The following is a 21,167-nucleotide window of genomic DNA, read 5'->3' as shown; positions in this document are numbered from 1 at the left end:
TTAGGCAACGAACTAGGGTTCCGGTGAAGAGGTACGAGTAGCCTTTTCAATCTGGTGCTACTCGAAACATCAATTATTTTCATCCCCCTACAATCTGGTGCTACTCGAAACACCAATTATTTTCATCCCCCTACAACAATAAAAAACTTATGGAAAAATTAGGTGTATCTGGGTACACGAGGGATAACACAAGACCGCGAAACTCACTTCCATTCTTAAGATGTTTTGTAACCCTACAAAAAACATTTTTGTGATCTACCCTCATCTGTTCAATCCTCTAAATCTCTAAATGGCACAAAGCACTTAAAAAGCTATTATTACATGAGGAGAGGGGGTCAAAAAAAGGATTTGAACATAACATACTGACATGAGACTATGCTGCAAAATGATTTCGGGTTGCTCCTCATGCAGCCTCAAATATAATTTCAATGTGCAGCGATCCTTTGCACAGTTAAGACGTAACTCGTTGCCTGTTTGGGATGCATCTCGAGTTGGGCAAGCATTTTGTCCCCCAACCGCAAGATTTTAGTTCCGTTGTTTGGGGACACGAAAATTGAGCTGAAGATAAAATTTGTAGAGCTGGTTTTCTTTCAAGCCTTCTGAAACGAACGAGAAGAAACTCCATGAAGAAGTCTGACAAACCCCAGGAAGCCGTCTGCTTGTCTTAACCAGTCTTGGAGAACTACATGAACCGGTACTGATGGGCTAAGTCAAAGTTCCTGGTAGGAAATGGAAAATCATAAGCATATCTGAGTTTAGATCCATATGGATTAAAAGACGCAAAATTTTGAATCTTCAAACATTTGTGTTCCAAAATCTGGAATGTATGATAAAATCTACAATTTCCTCTCTGTTGTTTTCTTCATAGGCCAAAAGTGACTTAAATATACTGCTAATATATGTAAGGTCATAATTGTAACTTGCAGTTTAAAGCCAATTGGTTTATATTCAGTTGAACAGCCACAGTTAATATGACAAGAACCAAAATTTTATAATTATGCTACAAAAGATTTTTCCAGTTGGACATCGGCATTCAACAGTGGCTCTTTTCTTGCAGTATCTGTGACCAATTTTGTTGCAGTATCTATGACCAATTTTGTGCTTGCACCCTTATGAAAATCTATTTAAGCACGACCTTATACGAACAAATGGATAAAATTTATGGAAAAATGATGTGCTTTGAGAGCGGAATGAGTAAACATATCCATTTGTTTATTGGAAACCACAAAAGAGAGGGAAAAAAGAGCATACCGAGGCTAATTCCTCTATCATAGTAGGTCTGTTTCCATCCTTTTCAAAAAGCTCGTAAGCACTACATTTGAAAAAAAAAGGTGAAAAGATTGACAACAAACTAACATTTTGAAAAGAAAAAAAACGAAAACAAATTCAAGAACCTATCATATTGACTACAGTTTGGATAATTTAAAGAGCAAAACTATGGTTTTATGACCACAAAATCAGTTGTAGATAGCTCTTTAGCAAAGTTCTCATTAACAGGGAGTTTATCAAAAGTTGAATAGTATACCTCCAAAGCTGCTTTCCTCAGTGAAGATAAACATATGTAAGCTTTAACAAGCTTGTAAATTATCATATCCAAAGGAATCTTGACATCATGATAATTTGCCAACCATGGATGACCTAAACATGAAATCAGATAGATCACGAACCATAAGAAGAACTGCAGAACATACTCTAACCAAATTGGCAATTAGTCAAACAATAAAAAGTACGAAAGTTTGACTTTGTAAACGAACAATGCAGAAAGAGGGAACGGTACAACCTATATCCTACAATGTGAATAGTTTTGGTGCATGGAACTGAAAGAAGAACGTGGTGTGCCACATAACTCGGTATGAAAAGCGTACTCTTGTTGATATTATACACATATAATTTGAGGTCAAAAACTTTATTTAATCAATTATCAAGTACAATACATCAATTTAGATTTTTCTTTCAAAAGTTACACACCTAGTAAAATATCTCTACTTATTACTACCTTCAAACATATAACCATTTCTTTCTATATATTTAGCACTCCCAAGACTTTTACCTCCTTAAATTTTGATTTTCATTATCTAGAATTTCCACTCCAAAGAATCCTTCTGAGGAACAAAATTGGAAAGAATCTGCAATCGGCTAGATAGGTCATTTTGGAACATAAAAGGTTTTGAAATGTAAGTTGCAAAGGGAAAAAAATTGCAAACTGTCTTAGCATTATCTGATACAATCACTACGGACCACATGATATTCATTTTTTATCTCTTTACCAAATCATTTCCACACAGTTGTACAGAAATAAGAAGAGCGCCGTAGAGTAACTTACTAAGAGCCTAGGAAGCTGTCAGCCTTTTTCGATAGTCCTTGTTCACCAGTCTCTTTACAGAGTCTACTGCCTCAGAAGACAAAGAAGGCCAAGGGGCTTCATCGAAACTTGGTTCTACTTTAAGAACAGCTCAAAAGATGCTAGATTCTAAGCGGGCCCAAAAGGGTCCGACTTCCACATAGAATAATATACGCAATCGCGCCAATACTCCACATGTCTACTTCAGGTCCATATGATCTAGGCAGAACTTCAGGAGCTACATCATATGCACTTCCCACAATATCATTCAATCGTTCATCTGTAAAGAAATCTTACATAATCAGATCCCAAGCCAAATTTTCTAATAGCTGGAAACGATATGTTTTGAGGAAAGGATTTGACCTGGCTTTACATAATCAGAGAGTCCAAAATCATTGCCTTTAGTGGGCAATGCTCATCGTTGGAAGTGAAGAGAGAAGTCTGAAGTAGGATATAGAAGCTCAAGATCAACAACAAAAAGAAGAAACGAGACAATTAAAAGTGACATGATTTAAAAAAAAACACAGGTACAATAGGAACTATTTTGTCCATCTTGTGACTTCTTCTTTTCGATCCATTATTGAATCATCGCTCCAATAGATCTCTTCACCACAGGTAGTGGTAGTTTAATGTAACTAACACCATATACTTAGAATTTACAATTATCAGGCTAAAATCTAGATCATGCAATCAAAATAGCCTCACTAATGGAAGAGACAAGATCCTATTTAACACAAAGCAATTAAGGTTAAGCAACAAATGAAAAGTTGACATGCAAATCCAAGAGCCTAATCTGCTGTTAAAATAAATAAATATATATATATATATACACACACACACACACACACACTCAGGATCCTATGAGGGATCCCTTACGGCCTTACCGTAAGGGACTCCCCTTTCCCGATCGAATTGCGACGATCCAAGCCGCTCAATATGTTCAAAACGTGATTTTAAAGGTATCCGCTAGAAATCGCGGTTCCGGGGACCCTTAAAAAAACCCGATCAAATTTTGATGATCCGAGTCGCTCAATGTAATCAGAACGTGATTTTAAAGGTGCTGGGAAGGGCTTCATCCGAACAGTTTTTTTATTGAACTTTATTGAACGGTTCAATAAAAAACTGCTCAAATTAAGCCCTTCCCAGTTAGTTTTTTTGCCAGTTTCTTGTGGGCACCCTTAAAATCACGTTCTGAACACATTGAGCGGCATCATCAAAATTTGATCGGGAACTATGAGATTAAGATTTGGAGGGTTTTTTTAAGGGTCCCCGGAACCGCCCCAATATATATATATACACATAGAAGCTTTTCTATCCAAGTCGCAGTAGTTTAATTACGTTGACAATTCACGGCCTAATAATCAGTGTACAATAGCATGAAAGTGAAATCACATGCTACTTAAAATATAACACGAGCAGATCATAACCCAGGGGTGTATATCCAACAGGCTACAGCTATTTGTGTAAATGCTATAACTTTGATAGTATATTTCACTATCTCACTCAAGTACCCAAGGCAAAATATTAAATCCTCCATAATTTTGAGGTTTCTGTACTAAAAGAAGCTGACGATAAAAAGAGGGCACAGCCAACACCATCCATGTAGCTTAGAAACAACTAACGTGGAGATGCAATTTTTGACAAAGCAAGTACTTGACTAAACAAAAGCATATATTACAATGTAATAGCTAAAGCAGCACCATAGAAGGAGAGGTTAAATGTAAAACTGACACAAGATGGAAATCCCCTTCAAGCGTCTGAAACCAGGAGGGGGTTGAAGTTCAAGTAACGGCTTACAAGATGTCATATTTTCCGGGGCTTTAAGCTTTTTAAATAAGCTAAATAACTGTGCCATAAATGAAAATGTTGGAGTTCATTACCTCAGGCTTAAGGTCACGGTGAACAACCCCTTGGAGATAACAGTAGGAAACCACACTCAATGTTTGAACCATGACTTCGTTTGCATCATCTTCGGAATATTTTCCACCTCTAAATAAACAAAACACAGTATTTAGTAGGAAAAAGGCTGCAGAATGGGACACAAAGAGCCATTAAGAGGAATAAGATAGGAATATGGTACCTAGAAAGGATTCTATCCAATAATTCACCTCCGGTGCATAACCTAGAGAACATAAACATCACACGTTGTAAGCTTCAAAAGTTAATGTTACAATCACCACATCTTAGATAATATAGAAATACAATTGTCCTCATTCAGAAGTGGGGAAATAAACAGAAACAAGAGAAAATGCACATGCAACTCATTAGCCGTTCCTCTATTCCCCCCTTTATCCCACACTACCATCATATACACCTAACACATGAGAGAGAAGGTCCGATGAACATTAACAGCTCGGTTCAAAGCATTGACTCAATAGAAAACAGCTTGACACATCTGTTATTTGGTAAATGCCCGCTCAGTTTAGTTCCTCAAAATTTACACCTTGTTTGGAAGTTGCAGAAGGGAAGGGAAGGGAAAATAGTCTAAGAAGGAAATCGTGAGGAAAGTATAAGGAAAATATTACTGTGCTCAATACTTTGTTTCAATGTTCTAAAAACTGCTAGGCACAATATGCCAGTCGGGCTGAAAGGGGCGCCTAGGCCGACTGGCACCTAGAGAGTAAAAGGTTTTTCCACTTCATTTTAAAAAAAAATCCACCCTGAGATTCTTGTACATGGAGGAGCATCACTAAAACTGTAGAGAACCAAAGATTATGTGATCTTTGGCACATTTCTACTAAGAAATGAAATTTCTTTGGACTTGGAAAGAGTTTTTAATAATTAGATTTTCCTAACATCAGCTAGAAGGGATCTCGTATCAACCCTACTAATCCGGAACTTACGCGTTTTTCTTCTAATTCTGAGTGGATTTTGGTAATACTCCTTATCTTTTTGTGTGTGCACGCACGCTAGCATGCATCATCCAACAATGACTTCCCTATAAGCCATCCTAGTTAGATTACAAATTGATTCCTTGCTTTGCCACTTGAACTTAGAAATTGTGAATCATCATGCGATGCTGGAGAACCTGGAAGAATGTGAAGGTATTAAGCCTGTGATTCTGTGGAGCACTGCCAAAGTTTCATTACTCTTTCCTTTCAGGTCATTTCAGATATATCGAGTCACCGATTCCTAGATATCATCCTTTCCATGTAAGTGAGCCAAAGGGGCTGCCTAACTCATCGTGTTTAAACTGCCTAAAGACAAAGAATAGGAAGGTACTCGATATTCTGAATTTCTTTCACCCTATAGGTTTTGCACATCATCCAACAACGACTTCCCCATAAGCCATGCTAGTCAGGTTACAAATCCATTCCCTAGCTTGCCCCGTTACACCTACATCCCAGGATACAAAATTAACGAAAAGCAAAAGAAAAGCTAGTAAAATGTGAACGAATTAAGTTTTCACATTTTATGTTATTTGTTACTGGTAATTACGCTGAAAAATCCGAAAGGAAGGGCCCGGACATTCTGAGTTCCTTTCAGCCCAAAGGTTTTGTTTTTTTACTTACCTTTTTAATCCTTGAATACAAAGCAAAGGTGGAGTTTCCCTATTCGGTGCTAGAGATGATGCTACCGTGACATCATTTTCTTTGGTTTTGTGGTGCAAGAGTTGGATTTTTTGGTTTTTGCACTTATCTTTTGAATTCTCGAATAAAAACCAAAGGGCAAAGCTTTGCCTATTCTGTGGCAGAGATAGTGCTTGAACCACAGGAATGATCACAAATTGTTGACATCATAGAGTACAGAGATCATGGAATTGGTCCTCACACATCTCTCATTTTTTGGGAAATCCGATTTCAGCACCGAAAATGTGACCTCTTTGGGGTGTCTCCTAAAGCATGAAGCTGATTTCATAAGGAGCAAAAAATCTACAGCCAATGAGTTGGATGCATGGTTTTCTTTCCCCAAAGTTAGCTTAACAGATTCTCTAAAGTCTTACCGCATAAAAACCACACATCAATCAATCGACCAGACCTCAACCCAAAAGGAAATAAGGGGAAAAAAACTCAAAGGGTTGGCTGAGTTCTGACAGCACTAACGACTCTATCAGACATATCGGCGTCGTCCTCGTATTTGCAATTGGAGCGGAAGACGACCCAGCAGTTGAGCTTCTCCCTAACTTTCCTCTCAAAATCTTCTCCTCTTACAGCTGATCGGCCATCATCTACTCTGAGACACCTGACTGGCCATCTGTTGCAAAGATGGTGTTCATTGGTGGTGGTGGACGGATGGATGAAAATTGGAAATGGGAAGAAGATGTGAACAAATTAATTGGAAGAGACAAAGAGCCTGGATTCCAAGCAGGATTCCTGCGTGTACAGTAATCGAAGGAGGCAATTTTACTGGAAAGCCCCCAAGCCCAACACCACTACATGACAAAATAGTGTAGAAAAAATCGGGACGCAAACGGCAAACATCGAAAGTCCGAAAACCCGTTAAAGTAATTCGTAAATAACCTAAATAGTGTCTATGGCCCACCACTTTTGAATGCAAAATGACAAGAACGCCCAAAACCCCAAAGAAGTAAATTCAATCGGCTAGTTTCCGAACTCGAGGGCATTATCGTCCGGAGATGGCCAAAGTGTAAGCCACAATTTGGAACTTGGTTCCTTTATAGGCGGCCTGTGGAAAGTAAGGCAAAAGCATTTCTAATCCCTTACTATTCTTCATCTTTTAGCCAATAGATAACCAAAACAAAAAGATAACTACAAAAAAAAAAAACTTGTAACGTGAAAGAAAGTAAGAATATGCAATACCTTCCTATTCTTCATCTTTAAGCACTTTAAACATGATAGGCTAAGCAACCGCTCTACCTCGCTCACATGGAAAGGATGACATATACGAATCAGTAACTCGATATACCTGAAATGACCTAAAAGGTAACAGTAACAAAACTTTAGCACTCCTCCACATAACCACAGGCAGAAAGCATGTGAATACATCTCTTTCTAACTTTTCAGCGTAATCACCAATAAAGACCAACAAAAAACATGAAAGTCTTAATGCTATGAATAGATTCATTTCATTATGCATGTAAGTCTCTTGATTCTATGAACACATTCGTTTCATTATGCATACATAAGCCTTGATGCTTCTATCAAGGGTAAGTTTTTTCCCTCATTTCTTAAATATGTTCATGCTTTTAAGCCAAAAGAGAAATCTTGATATGAAGTGTTAACTTTTCTGAAAGGAATAGAAAAATGGAATTCATCTGACTGTAAAGCAGCTTAAACTACTTTTAGCTCTATTTTCCCCGAGTTCATGTACTTTTGTTTCACTCATACATGGCAGGTCCTTGGTTTGAGCTTTTATAATCTTATTGAAGGTATGCTCTAAAAGAGATGGAAAAAAGCCCCTCATCAACAATTCAGGATTGGACCATAACAGGAAAAAATTTTGGTTTTGCAACTCGCAAGGAAATTGTAAACCCATACACTCTTTAGCATCATTTGTTCAGAAAGCGTCAGCGGAGTTAGTTAATTAAGCCATGCCATACAAGAGCTTTTAGTTAATCAAGCCATGCCACATAAGAGCTTTTGTTTCCTTTGTTCCAAAAAGTAATTCTTCGCCTTGTTTCTAACCATGAAGCAGCTACAAGAATTGAATAAATCTGTGCTTTGCTCTACTTCATAACCAAATCTCCAAAAGATAGCATTTGATCGATGGTCTTATTTACATAAACTTCTGAACAACTTCCAGTGAGATCATATGAGAAATGAAATTTCCTTAGACTCAAAAAAGTTTTTAATAATTAGACTTGGCTTACATAAACCATGAAGGGATCTCGTGTCAACCTTACTGATTCGAAACTTATGTGTTTTTTTGCCAATTCTGAATGGATTTGGTAATATTGCTTATCTCTTATGTGTGTGCGAGCGCGCGTTAGTGTGCATCATCCAACAATGACTTCCCTACAAACCATGCTAGTCAGATTACAAATCCATTCCTTGGTTTGCCACTTGGATCTCGAAGAAGTGAGCGCGTTAGTGTGCGTCATCCAACAATGACTTCCCTTCAAATCATGCTAGTCAAATTACATATTCATTCCTTGGTTTGCCACTTAAATCTGGAAGATGTGAATCATTATGTGATGCCAGAGAACCTGGAAAATGTGAAGGTATTAAGTTTTCACATTTTTTTCTTGTTTGTTGCTGGTAATTACGCTTGCTTTCAGCCCGTTATTTTGTGGAGCACTGCCAAAGTTTCATTACTCTTTCCTTTCAGGTCATTTTGGGTATATCGAGTCACCGATTCCTATATATGTCATCCTTCCCACGTGAGCGAGCTAAAGGGGCTGCCTGACCTATTATGCTTAAACTGCCTTTCATCCTACAAGTTTTTCCACATCATCCAACAATGACTTCCCTTTGAGCCATGCTAGTCCGGTTACAAATCTATTCCTTGACTTGCCCCATTACATTTTCAGCCCAGGTAAAAAAAAGGTAGTAAAACGTGAACGTATTAAGTTTTCACATTTTTTGTTGTTCATCACTGGTAATTACGTCGAAAAATCTGAACGAAATGTATTCACATGCTCTCAACCTATGTTTTCGTGGAACACTACGAAAGTTTTATTATTGTTTCCTTTCACGTCATTTCAAGCATATCGAGTTACCGATTCCTATATATCATCCTTCCCAAGCGAGTGAGCTAAAACAGCTACTTAACCTATCGTGCTTAGAGTGCTTAAAGATGAAGAATAAGAAGGGCCTGGACATACTGAGTTTCTTTAAGCCTAAAGGTTTTGTTTTTGACTTATCTTTTTAATATTGTGCCTAGAGCCTAAAGGTTTTGTTTTTGCACTTATCTTTTTAATCCTTGAATAAAAACAAAAGGGTGGAGCTTTCCCTATTTTGTGCCAGAGATGATGCCACTACGACACCATTTTCTTGCACTTATCTATTTAATTTTTGACCAAACACGAAAGGGCAGAGCTTTCCCTATTCTGCGCCAGAGACAGTGCTTGAATCTACTGGAATCATTACGAATTATTGATATCATAGAGCACAGAAATCACGAAATTGGTCCTCACACATCTCTCATTTTTTGGGAATCAGATTTCAGCACTAAAAATGCGGCCTTTTTGGGGTTTCCCCTAAAACATGAAGACGATTTCATAGGGAGAATAAAATCTACAGCCAATTAGTCAATGGTTTTAAGCGATTCCAGCAGCAATAGAACAAGCGAAGAATGTACTTTAAATATCATGAAGGATTTTAAACCAAATTTACAATGCAAGAATGAGAAATCGTCCAAGAAAGGAACCCCTGTAACCTGTCCCAAATCTGCTGTGTATATACATGCATATATACACGAAAATATGCAAATATAATCAACCAGAAAAAGGGAGAAAATGTATACCTGCAAAAGTGATGAAGTTTAAAGGCGGTGGTGATGATTGGAAGTGGCAGTGACAATAGGTGGACAAATCGGCAGTCGATGGTACGCGAAGCTCTGAAATCGAAACTGGAGAGAGAGAGAGAGAAAGAGAGATGACTCCGTGCAAGACGATCGATCAACGGGAGCAAGACGAATCGATCGATGATACCATCATCATCGATGTCGTTCACAAGTTCAGCAAGAGAGAGAGAGCCATAGTTTAGGGTTTTTGTTTCTGCTGGTCTCGATTGCGAAGCGATGATGGCGGAATGCAGTTTACTAGCAATCATAAGCAGAGACAACGAATCAAAAAGAAGAAGAAGAACAACAACAACAACAGATCACCCCCCGCCGCCTCCACTTCTCCTCCTGCAGCTGATCGGGCATCATCTATTTTGAGACGCCTGCCTGGCCGTCCATCGCAGAGATGGTGGTGGCTGGATGAAAGAAAACCCAAAATGGGAAGAGAAGAAGACGAATTGGAAGAGCATTACTGATAAAAAAAAATAAAAAATAATTGGGAGAGCATTATCAAAAAAGGAAAAACTAAATTGCAAGGGATAGGCCGCCTGGATTCCAGCCTTTATTCCTGCGTGTACAGTAATCGGGTGAGGCAATTTTACCGGAAAGCCCCCGAGCCCAACACCACTACCTGACAAAATAGTGTAGAAAAATCGGGACGCAAACGGAAAATATCGAAAGTCCGAAAACCCATTAAAGTAATTCGTAAATAACCTAAATAGTGTCTATGGCCCACCACTTTTGAGCATAAAATGACGAAAACTGTAACGCCCCGAATTTTGGGTATGTTAAAAAGACAATTTCATTGAAAACCTCAAAATAGAGTCTGGCTCTTATTACAACAAAACTCCCACAAGAGTTCAATATTTACAAAAATGAAGGGGGTTCTAGGGTTCCTAACTACAGCTTCACCTGCTCCTCCATCCTAGCCAGCTCCTCAGCTCCAAAAGCCTCCAAGGTGTGCTGTTCATCTTAATAATCTACAAGGTCTGACACATTATACCAGCGTTGCCACTGATATAATATGTCAGGGTTACCAAAAAGGCAACACCGTGAGCTACAAAAGCTCAGCAGAGAAATCGCATACCCGCTAACCCATAACTTACAAACAACAGGTTATAAATCATCAATTTCCACAAGATACATGTATACACAGCTAACAATGACACATCCATATTCGTTAATCAACTATCGTTGGTGTCCAAGATTTTTCGTGTTTCTCCTACGCAACTCATCGTAGACCGTGTCAACATTTTCACTTACAAATCAACCTTTCAAAAACCACTTGTTAAACTCACACAATTGCATTGGCTCTGTACCGCAGATAACCAGGCCACACACCCAACCTCGGTTCCGCCGCGCCGGGTTCCCATTGGCACACATTTGCATTGGCTCTGTACCGCGGATAACCAAGCCATACCTCACCATGGTTCCGCTGCTCTGGGTTCCCATGGGAACGCACACATTTCAAAACCCTTGGTTCCGCCGCTCCGGGTTCCCATTTGGGGTTTTCGAAAAACTAAACCCTCGGTTCCGCCGCTCCGGGTTCCCGAGTATCCCCACAATGATTCCGCCACTCCGGGTTCTCATTGGGTTTTTCACAAATCTAACTTTTACGCACGCACACAACTCACATAATGCCACCCAAAACCGGTCATTATATAGTTTCAAAATATTTCCTTCCTCGGAAAATATTTCCTTTCATTAATCACACCTTAGGGGCCATGTTTCTACTTTCTCGGTTCTCGTGTCTCGTATACATGCAAAGACTCCGCGATAGGACAAAAGTAAGCATGAAACATTCTAACAAGATCATCCGACTCAATACTACTCATCATACTCAATCACTACTTATAGCATAACGCCACATGTACGGACGCCCTTGGAGTGTATCACTTATGCTTATTCAAAGCACAATGCCACATATACGGATGCCTTTGGAGTGAAATCACTTATGCTTTACCACACCACAAGTAATACAAGCAATTCATATATGCATACTCATAATCATCTTAAAGATCAAAATACGAATACTTGGATTCACATGGTAAATAACCTACGTATTCATCGAGTAAATATGGTACCTACATTATACTTAGGAATAGGGAGAAGGAATTCCTACATATACTTAGAAGTAGTAGGTAGGGAGAATCTACCGTTCTTCTTGGCAGTAGTAACGGCTATGAAAAGTACGTCGGTGGTCGGACGGAGTAACTTCCTACGGTATGCCTTCGGGAGCTTCGAAAGAGAATGGTTTCTCTCGAAACTTCTTCTTGACTAACACTACTCTACTTTATGGATCGAAGGGTGGTCGGGTGGCGGTTTAGTGGCGGTCTAGGTTGAGTTTCTTGAAGAACTCAAGAACAACTCAAGAACATGAAGAACAAAAGAAAGAACAAAGGAATTCTAGAGAGAAGTTGGAGTAATGAGAAGGTGTGAGTTCAATGCTTGGAATGGGGTCCTATTTATAGGAAAAATCTTGGCTCCCTCTCCCTCTCTAATGGCCGGCCCCTCTCTCTCTCTATATCTCCCATGGATTTGCTCCATAACTCAATCTTTCACTTGTCAAACTTGATTGAAAGCTTGAAGGGTTAGGGTTTTAGGCTTGCATGGCTAGGATTTGTACCAAGGATTTGATTATGGGAGATTTGTTGGAAGAAAGGAGACAATGGTACAAGATTTGGTTTTAAACAAATCATAGAAGTACAATAGAGAGTTAATTTTGGCTAGGAAGAAGATTTACCCAAGGATTTGGAAAGATGAAGAAAGATCATGGAAGATCAAGGAAAGTACAACCAATCTTCTTCTCTCTCTCTCTCTCTCTCTCTCTCTCTCTCGGCTCACTCTCTCTCTCTCTCTCTCTCTCTCTCTCTCTCTCTCTCTCTCTCTCTCTCTCTCTCTCTCTCTCTCTCTCTCAAGTACACTACGTATATATATATAAAGGTACAAAGTACAAGATTCACAAAATCAAATACCCAATAAAGAATTACAATTAGGCACATGTCCCAAATAAATAAACTAGTGTACTAATGTACTCTAGGAAGATCAACTCCCCAATAAATTAATCCAATTGGGTACAAAACCCCAATATAAAATAATAAAAGAGTACTAAGGCAATCTAGGGTTTTCAAGTCCATAAGTACATATCTAATAAAATATTGGGACAACATCACATGGGCAATTAGGAAAAAGACTAGTTTAATGAACCCATGTACTAGTTGAAAGAATAACTCATTTACCCAATGGATAACAAATCCCCTAACTTTTATTGTCCAATGGACAATAGCTACTAGGAAACTTTTATATTAAAATAATCAAAGTTGTCTTTTAAAGCATGTGACAAAAACCCTATATTTAAATATAGGTGTGGTACCAAGTACCCCAATTAAATAAAAGGCTAGGATTCTCCCCATTAGAATAATAATAAAGTACAAATACTAGTTTAGTCAATAAAATACTAGGAAATCTAAGGTTTAGATATACCCCAATATTTAAATGTATAAAATCACATGGGAAATCCATACTTGATTTATTTAATTAAAACTTTGTACCTTGTTGGAAGATTGGGCTATTACCCAATGGATAGTAGTTTCCCTTGCGAGTAAGGACCAATGGATAAAAGAAGTACAAGTACTTTTGTATTTAAAATAAGGTTTTGAAAAGACTACATGTACTTTAGTCAAATATTATAATGAAAAGCTTATTGTCCAATGGACAAAAATTACCCTAACCATTATGGACCAAAGGGTAAAGGCAAAAGTTTCAAAAGGTTCAAAAGGTCCAAAAGGTTCATCTAGTAACTAGGTGAGTTGGTTGCTCGGTTCCTCCAAATAGTCGGTTAGAAACTAACTAAATTGGTCAAGTAGGGTTTCTAGTCGAGACCAAAATCTAACTACAACGAAAATTAACAATAAATCATATAGCCACTCAAAGAGAAAATAAGTGATTCAAATAAAATTCAAATATTTAACGAAATTTTTATTGACCAAAATTCAGGGTCGTTACAGAAACACACAAAACCCCAAAGAAGTAAATTCAAACTGCTAGTTTCCGAAGTGAGGGGCATAATCGTCCGGAGATGGCCAAAAAGTGTAAGCCACTTCTAGGAATTCCATTCCTTTATAGGCGCCTGTGGAAATCAATTGGTCTCGATAAGCCAATTTTGTTGTAGTAATGGTTAAAGTCTTGTGTGAATAGTGCAAGTCAATTATGAATAGTAGAAATGTCAGGAATAAAAGTCATGTATAATAGTAAAGTCTATGCTAGCAGAAGGTAAATGTCAATAGTTATAATAAATGGTGTCTGTAAACTTCAGTAGGTTTGCAGATGAACGACTAAGAATAGTAATGTTCAATTATATGTATATTATTCGTATTCTCCTCTTTACTCCTATAAAAGGAGGAGGCCTCCACCGATGTAAAGACAGACTTAAGCAATATATCTGTTGTGTTTATACCCCCTGTGTTTGTACTCTCTTGATCCTAACCTACTTTGTGTTTGTACGCACTTCGTGTATGAAAACTTGGTATCAGAGCCATGTCTTCCATTCTAGCTTAAACCCTCTTCTGGGAACTTCTTTTCCAAAACTACTTCAAATCTTTTCTAAAAGAAAAAATTGAAGTGTATACTCTGTGGTTGCCTTCTAAGGATCCTCCACATCAGAAACTTCATCAACTATTTTGGTTAAAGAATTTTGTATCAATGGGTTAAAGTACCTTGAGACTTTTGGCTATTGAGCGGTGTGTCTCGGTTTATCTGTAACGCCCCTGAATTTTGGTCAATAAAAATTTCGTTATATATTTGAATTTTTCTTTTAATTACTTAGATTGCTTTTAATATTTCTTTTTAAATTTCCATAACTTGTCGTAATTACACTTTAGCCCTTCAAAAATCATTTCTTGACTTTTAAGCTCTACTTAGCAAGTCTAGTTAGCTTCTAATCAACTTGTTGGAGAAACCAAACTAAGAAGTCACCTAGTTACATTTCTCTAACCATAGATGGACCATTTTGCCCATCTTGAACCTTTTCAAACCCTAGACTAGAAATTTTTTAATTATTTTCTTTTATTGTTTTGGTTTTATTCTTTATCCTTTGGACGATAAAGGTTAGGAGAACTATTATCCATTGGATAATAAAAACCCAATTCTTTATATTAAAAGGATTCAATGAAAGATTTGAGCAAAGTACTTAAAAAAATAGACTTTTATAATTGCTTTAAAGTACTTTTTGATTATTTTACTATAAAAGTTCCCTAGTAACTATTGTCCATTAGACAATAAAAGTTAGGGGATTTATTACCCAATGGGTAAAAGGGTTAGTCTTTCATCTAGTACAAAGGATTGAATAATCTAGTCTTTTTCTTAATTCCCATGTGTTGTAGTACATATATTTTGTTATTAAAGTACTTATTAGACTTAATAAACCTAAGATTCTTAAAGTACTCTTTTATTATTTTATATTGGGGTTTTGTACCTAATTGGATTAGTTTAATGGGGAGTTGAACTACCTAGAATACATTAGTACCCATGTATATATTATATAAGTACTTGGATGATTTAAATATTGCCTTAGTACACATGTGCCAATTTATTAGTTTAATGGGAAATCTTGACCTTTAAGTCATTTTGGATTTCAAGTACCAAAAGTACCCATTATTTTATTTTGTGTTCTTGCACTAGTAGTATATATATATATGTGTGTATATGTACCATGCAAGAGAGGGAGGAGAGAGAGACCGAGAGAGAGGGAGAGGAGAGAGTGAGCCGAGAGAGGAGAGAGAGGGAGAGAGAGAGAGAGAGGGGATTTGATGTGTACCTTGATCTTTAATCTTCCAATGTACTACCAAATCCTTGGTTGTTTACTCTTCCTAGCCAAGTATAACCACCATTGTCCTTTTTTGTACAAGTATCAAATTGTTTAAACACAAGAATCTTGTACAACCCTCCTTTCTACCACAAAATCTTCCAAAGATCAAATCCAAGGACTAACCTAGCCATGCAAGCCTAGCAACTAGCCATTGATCTTCCATGAAAGCTTGGATTTGGAAATAAAAAAATGAGACTTAGAGAAAGAGAGAGAGGACCGGCCAAGAGAGAGAGGGAGGGAGAGCTTGCCTATAAATAAAAGCTCACTCCAAGCTTTGAACTCACACCTTCAACCATTGCTCTCACTTCTCTCTAGAAATTCCAAGAGTTCTTAGTTCAAAAGTTCTTGTTTTCTTGAAGTTCTTGAGAGTTCTTGAGAAAAACCACCAAACCACTTTCAAAACCACTTCTAGATCTTTAAAGTAGCTTAGTTAAAGTTAGTAAGTTGTTTCTAGGAAAAGAAAGTACATCTCTTTTCCTTTCGAAGCAAACCGACGCCGTTACGCCGCCGAATTTCAAAACCGACGACCAAATCTTCGTAGCCGACCCCGCCAAGAAGAACGGTAGTTATCCTTATCTACTATCTCAAGTATAAAGTAGTTTTGTACCCTAACTCTAAATATAAGTTCATTAGGAAGTAACTTTGATCATTTTATTTAAAGTAGATAATGTTATCTTTTGTTGGGAACGTATGAAATGCATGATGTTCGTTATTGGTGATTCAAGCATGTTAAGTAGTCTAGAGTTGGATGATCTTGTTGGATTCATTTTGAGTTTCGATAAATGCTTTTTTATGTGGAAAGTCCTACACCACGGAGCCTATGCATGATAACGTGACACGAGAACCAAAAAAGTAAAGACATGGCACCTAGGGTGTGGTTTATGAAAGGAAATGTATTCCGAGGAAGGAAATATTTTTGAAACTACATTATGACCGGTTTTGGTGCATAATGTGAGTTGTGTGTGCGTGTGCCAATGGGAACCCGGCGCGGCGGAACCATTGTAAGGATACTCGGAAGACCGGCGCGGCGGAACCGAGGTTGGGTGTGTGGCTTGGTTATCCGCGGTACGGAGCCAATGCAATTGTGTGCCAATGGGAACCCGGCGCGGTGGAACCATTATGAGGATACTCGGGAACCCGGCATGGCGGAACCGAGGTTGGGTGTGTTAAACAAATAATTTTGGAAAGGTTGAACGGTATGTGAAAATGTTGACATGGTCTACGATGAGTCGCGTAGGAGAAACACGGAAATCTTGGACACCAACGATAGATGATTAACGAATGTGGATGTGTGATTGCTAGTGTTGTTGTAAATGATTTATTATTGTAAGGTTGGTGGGTAAGGATTTCCTATTGAGCGTTGTAGCTCACGGTGTTACCTTTTGGTGACCCTGACATATTATATTGGTGGTGACGCCGGTATAATGTGTCAGACCTCATGAATGAACATGGTGAGATGTACACCTTGGAGGCCTTCGGAGCCGAGGAGCTAGCCAGGATGGAGGAAGAAGCGGAGCAGTAGATAGGAACCCTAGTTCCCTCCGTTATTTGAATAAAAGTACTTTTGTAAGGTTTATAATGTAATAATGAGCCAAACTCACTTCGTTTTTATAATAAAATGTCTTTTTTAACGTACCCAAAATTCGGGGCGTTACATTATCTACCCTGGTATACAGAATTTTATTAATCAAAATTGGTTGAAGAATTATTTTTAAAAAAAAAAGACTTGTTGTACGAAGGAAAAGAAGAACCCAGAATTTACTTTAAGAAATGAATCATCTTTTTTCCACCCACTCCTCTGCTACGTCATCTTTAGTTCCTTCCACCAGTAGAAATTCTTCCACCTCTTCTTCTAACTTTGAGTACTTGTATGAGTTTGAATACCTTCCTGATGATAGTAAGGTTCCTCTTACTGATCTCCATTTCCTAAATCCCTATAATGCTTTTGTCAGACCCCAAACTTCTGTAAAAAAGACCGTCACCCAACTTTTCTCCACAAAATGACCAACCTCCGTAAAAGAATATGTTCAAGCCTCTAAATTTGACCAATGCTTCATAGCAGCTACAGAAGCTGAACAACTTTTACCTTTGGAAATCCCGGTTGATTTGCCTCGCCTTTGGCAACAACAAGGATTTACTCATCTTCACTTTGGTGCAATCCGACTTGCTGTTACTTTTCATGGCAGGAAAGGTTTACCTGTGACTTCCAGACTTGCTCTGGTAGACACTAGGTTTATCCAGTACCAGCACGCATGTATTGCTACAGTCCAAACCACTTTAAATGCTGGAACTGTGATCTTTACCTTCTACCCCAATTTCAACATGCCATTAGCAGATCCTCATCTGCTATCCGCCTTGAAGGTCCAAGTTCAAATTGGTGGTGCCTCCCAAATTTCCACCACATATGCAGCGACCCTTCACTACCAAATGGCCTATCACCTTCAAAACCATGTCTTTGACATGTCTTTACCTTCCTCTACAGATGAAACCCTTTTCCTAACTATCAACGCACCTCACCAAGCTTCCTGTGTCCATGTTCCACGATAGATTTTCCGTCCTGAACTTCTCAAGCTTCTCCCAGAATCTTGGGTTACAGCTTATGAGAAAAATCAAAACAAGTCCATACCTGTCCAATCCTCAAATCCAACTTTCATTTCAAAACCTGATGGTACAGTGGAGATTTCTTTCCCAAAAGAAACCTATGCCTCATCCTCCACCCATCCTGTCATTTTTCCCTCTAGAATTGCCATGTTTGTGGATGGTTCTAGGCCTGGCACTCCAATTAAATATTTTGATCCCAGTGGCCTTCCAGTCTTCTATTTCAAAAATCCAGAAACAGGTCATTGTTATTTTGATGCATGTGACTGTGATGAGTGTCTAGAAGACAGCCTCCTAGAAGATGATAAGGACTTTGAAGATCCATGTCCATGTTCCATATGTCCTTCATTACCTCCCATTCCTTGTAAATCTCCACCTCCTCCTCAACCCCCATCTGATGATAGTTCGTCAAGTCAACCGAGTGGATGTTTTATGTTCACCTCATCTTCTTCCTGGACTGAAGCAGATTTCCCTCCTTTGGAATTTTATAATTCCCAAGAAAGGACGACCCATCGGCATAAAATTCCAAACTCTACTACCATTCTCCCTGATGGTAGTACCAAAGCAGTTTCAGCAGCAGAAGCAACAATAAATTGGCAGTCAGCAAATTCTCTGGCTCAGAACAAAATTCTTCAGAGAATTGCTAACTCCCAGCAAAATTTGGAGAATGTTGTTCATAAGAAGTTATCAACTTTGGAACTTCTTATCAGAGATTTGCAGCAGAAAATTCAAAATGTTTACCAGGAACTTCTCCAGATGGCATATGTCAACCAAGCATTTTCAGCAGCTTTTTCTCAAAAGGATGCTGAAATGAAGCACTTAAAAAACCAGCTTCACTCACTTCAAGCTTAGCAATATTCTCAGCAAAAAAAGCCCATTTGACATGTTCTCTTCTTCCTCTCAAGAATGTTTTTCTGGATATCCTCAAATGTCTCAACCCTTACCTATAAATCCTACTTCAGGATTTGGTGAGTCCAATATCTTTGGAAGCTTATCAGCTTTTCTTCCTCCACCAAAAAGACCATCTCCACCAAAACTTCCTTTCCTAAAGCCCCAGATAAAACCTATCCAGCCTCCAACAATTCCGTCTCCACCATCTACATCTACTCCAACTACCTCTACTCCTTCCAAACCATTTGACCCAAATTCAAAGTCACCCCAGTTAATGGTTCAGCCAACTTCTAACCTTTCCAAAAATTCAATCTCCACTCTCCTACATACCTTAGCAACTATACCAGAAACCCCATCTCCTGAACCAACCATTGAGTCTGAATCGGATACTGAATCCATTGACTCGATGCCTATTCCTCATGTTTTCATGATGAATCCAGAAAATATTCCAAAGGAACATGTTGATGATCCTATTATTGAAGAAGGTCCTGAGTTTGATACACCTCCAGAAATTCCCACTTTTCATTCCTTTTCACATTCCAATATCCACACCCAAAGTTTCTCCTTTGATAACATTCCCCCATCAAAATGGTTGGATAAACTTTATGAGATTCATGTTTGGTGTACTGCTGCTATGCTCTCTCCCAATGCTACACTAAGTATCGTCATTACTAGGTGTACAGCGAAATTCCTTGGTCGTCTCCGTCAATGGTACTTAGCTCTGGGTGAGTACCGACAGTTACAACTTAAACAGCTACCAACTCTTGATCAATTCATCTCACTCCTGCATACTGAGTATCTTGGTGACCACAACAACACAAAAGAGTTTGTTCGAGAGGAATATCTCAGCATGAAGTGCTGTTCATTTAAAAGGAAAGATCTCGAGATTCATTATGACCGTATGTCTCAGAGATTTTATCTTCTCAACAGCATTGATGATGTCAATCTCAAGCAAGCCTTTCTCAATTCCCTTCCTGAACCATTGGGAAATGAGACAACAAGGTTACTTCAGACAAAAGGATTGACGCTGAATGTAACATCTCTTGGTGGTATTTACCAGCACTCTTTGATTGCCTTGGAAAAATTGTGCAATCACCAGAAATTCCTTAGAACTCTTGAAGAGCAAGGAAAAATTTTCTTGGTAAAGCATGTGACCGGCCAGACTTATCCATAAAGTGCAAAGACAAGAAGTGCACTTGCCACCCTTCATATCGGAAGTCCAAACACTTTCAGAAGTGGAAGTTCAAATCTCCTGGCAAGTTTTCAAAGTTTCCAAAATCTGACAAGTTCTCACGCCGGAAAAAATGGAAATTTTTCAAAAAGAAGAAGTTCAGAGGGCAGCGAAAGTCTGATCGTTGCTACATATGCGGAAAAAAAGGGCACTATGCTAAACAGTGTCCAAATAAAGCAGCAAGGGACAAAATGGTTAGCTCTTTGGCTCTCATTGATGATGATCTTGAAGATGCTAATGTCGAATCTCTGTTTTCTATCGACGATGAAGCAACAGATGAAGCAGTCCTTGCATTCACTTTTGATGATTCAAATGATTCATCAGAATCAAATGACTCTTCTGATGATCCTGACTCATTCCCCTATGAAGTCCAAACATTTGGGTTCTCTAATATCATGTTGGCTCAACCTTTAGCCAAGCTCAAAATCTTGCTTGGAAAATATGAGAAACCCATACCAGTTATCGCTTTCTTTGATACTGGTGCAGCAGCCTCTATTCTCAACCCAGCGATTCTCCCCAGGTCCTATTGGCAATCGTGTTTTAGACCCTTTACAGCAGCCAATGGAGAAACTTTTGTCATCACTTTGATCAGTAAGCCTATTACCATCCAACTTTTCCCAGGATACACCATAAAACACCAAGTCTATGGTTCTGATCTCCCAGGAAAAGATTTATTGTTAGGCTTTGATATTCTCCAAAACCTCAGCAAAGTCTCCTGGCTCAGAAAAGGTTTGAAATACAAAAACTACCTGTTACCCTAGACCACTCAACCAAATCTCTTTTCCATAGAAACTTTCTCCTCCATCAAAGAAGCCATAATCCAAACCTCTTGTGCT

At 38.5% G+C, this 21,167-nt stretch overlaps 1 pseudogene; it reads right to left on the bottom strand.

The window, feature by feature from the left end:
• Nucleotides 1-1,364: 1,364 nt before the first annotated feature.
• LOC131318805 (CDPK-related kinase 1-like) lies at nt 1,365-10,501 on the bottom strand (annotated as a pseudogene).
• Between the last annotated feature and the right edge of the window lie 10,666 nt (nt 10,502-21,167).

This window comes from Rhododendron vialii, chromosome 3a (genome assembly GCF_030253575.1).
Source record: "Rhododendron vialii isolate Sample 1 chromosome 3a, ASM3025357v1".
Taxonomy (NCBI): domain Eukaryota; kingdom Viridiplantae; phylum Streptophyta; class Magnoliopsida; order Ericales; family Ericaceae; genus Rhododendron; species Rhododendron vialii.
Note: the sequence above shows the minus strand (reverse complement) of the source record. Positions and strands in the feature narration are given on the sequence as shown.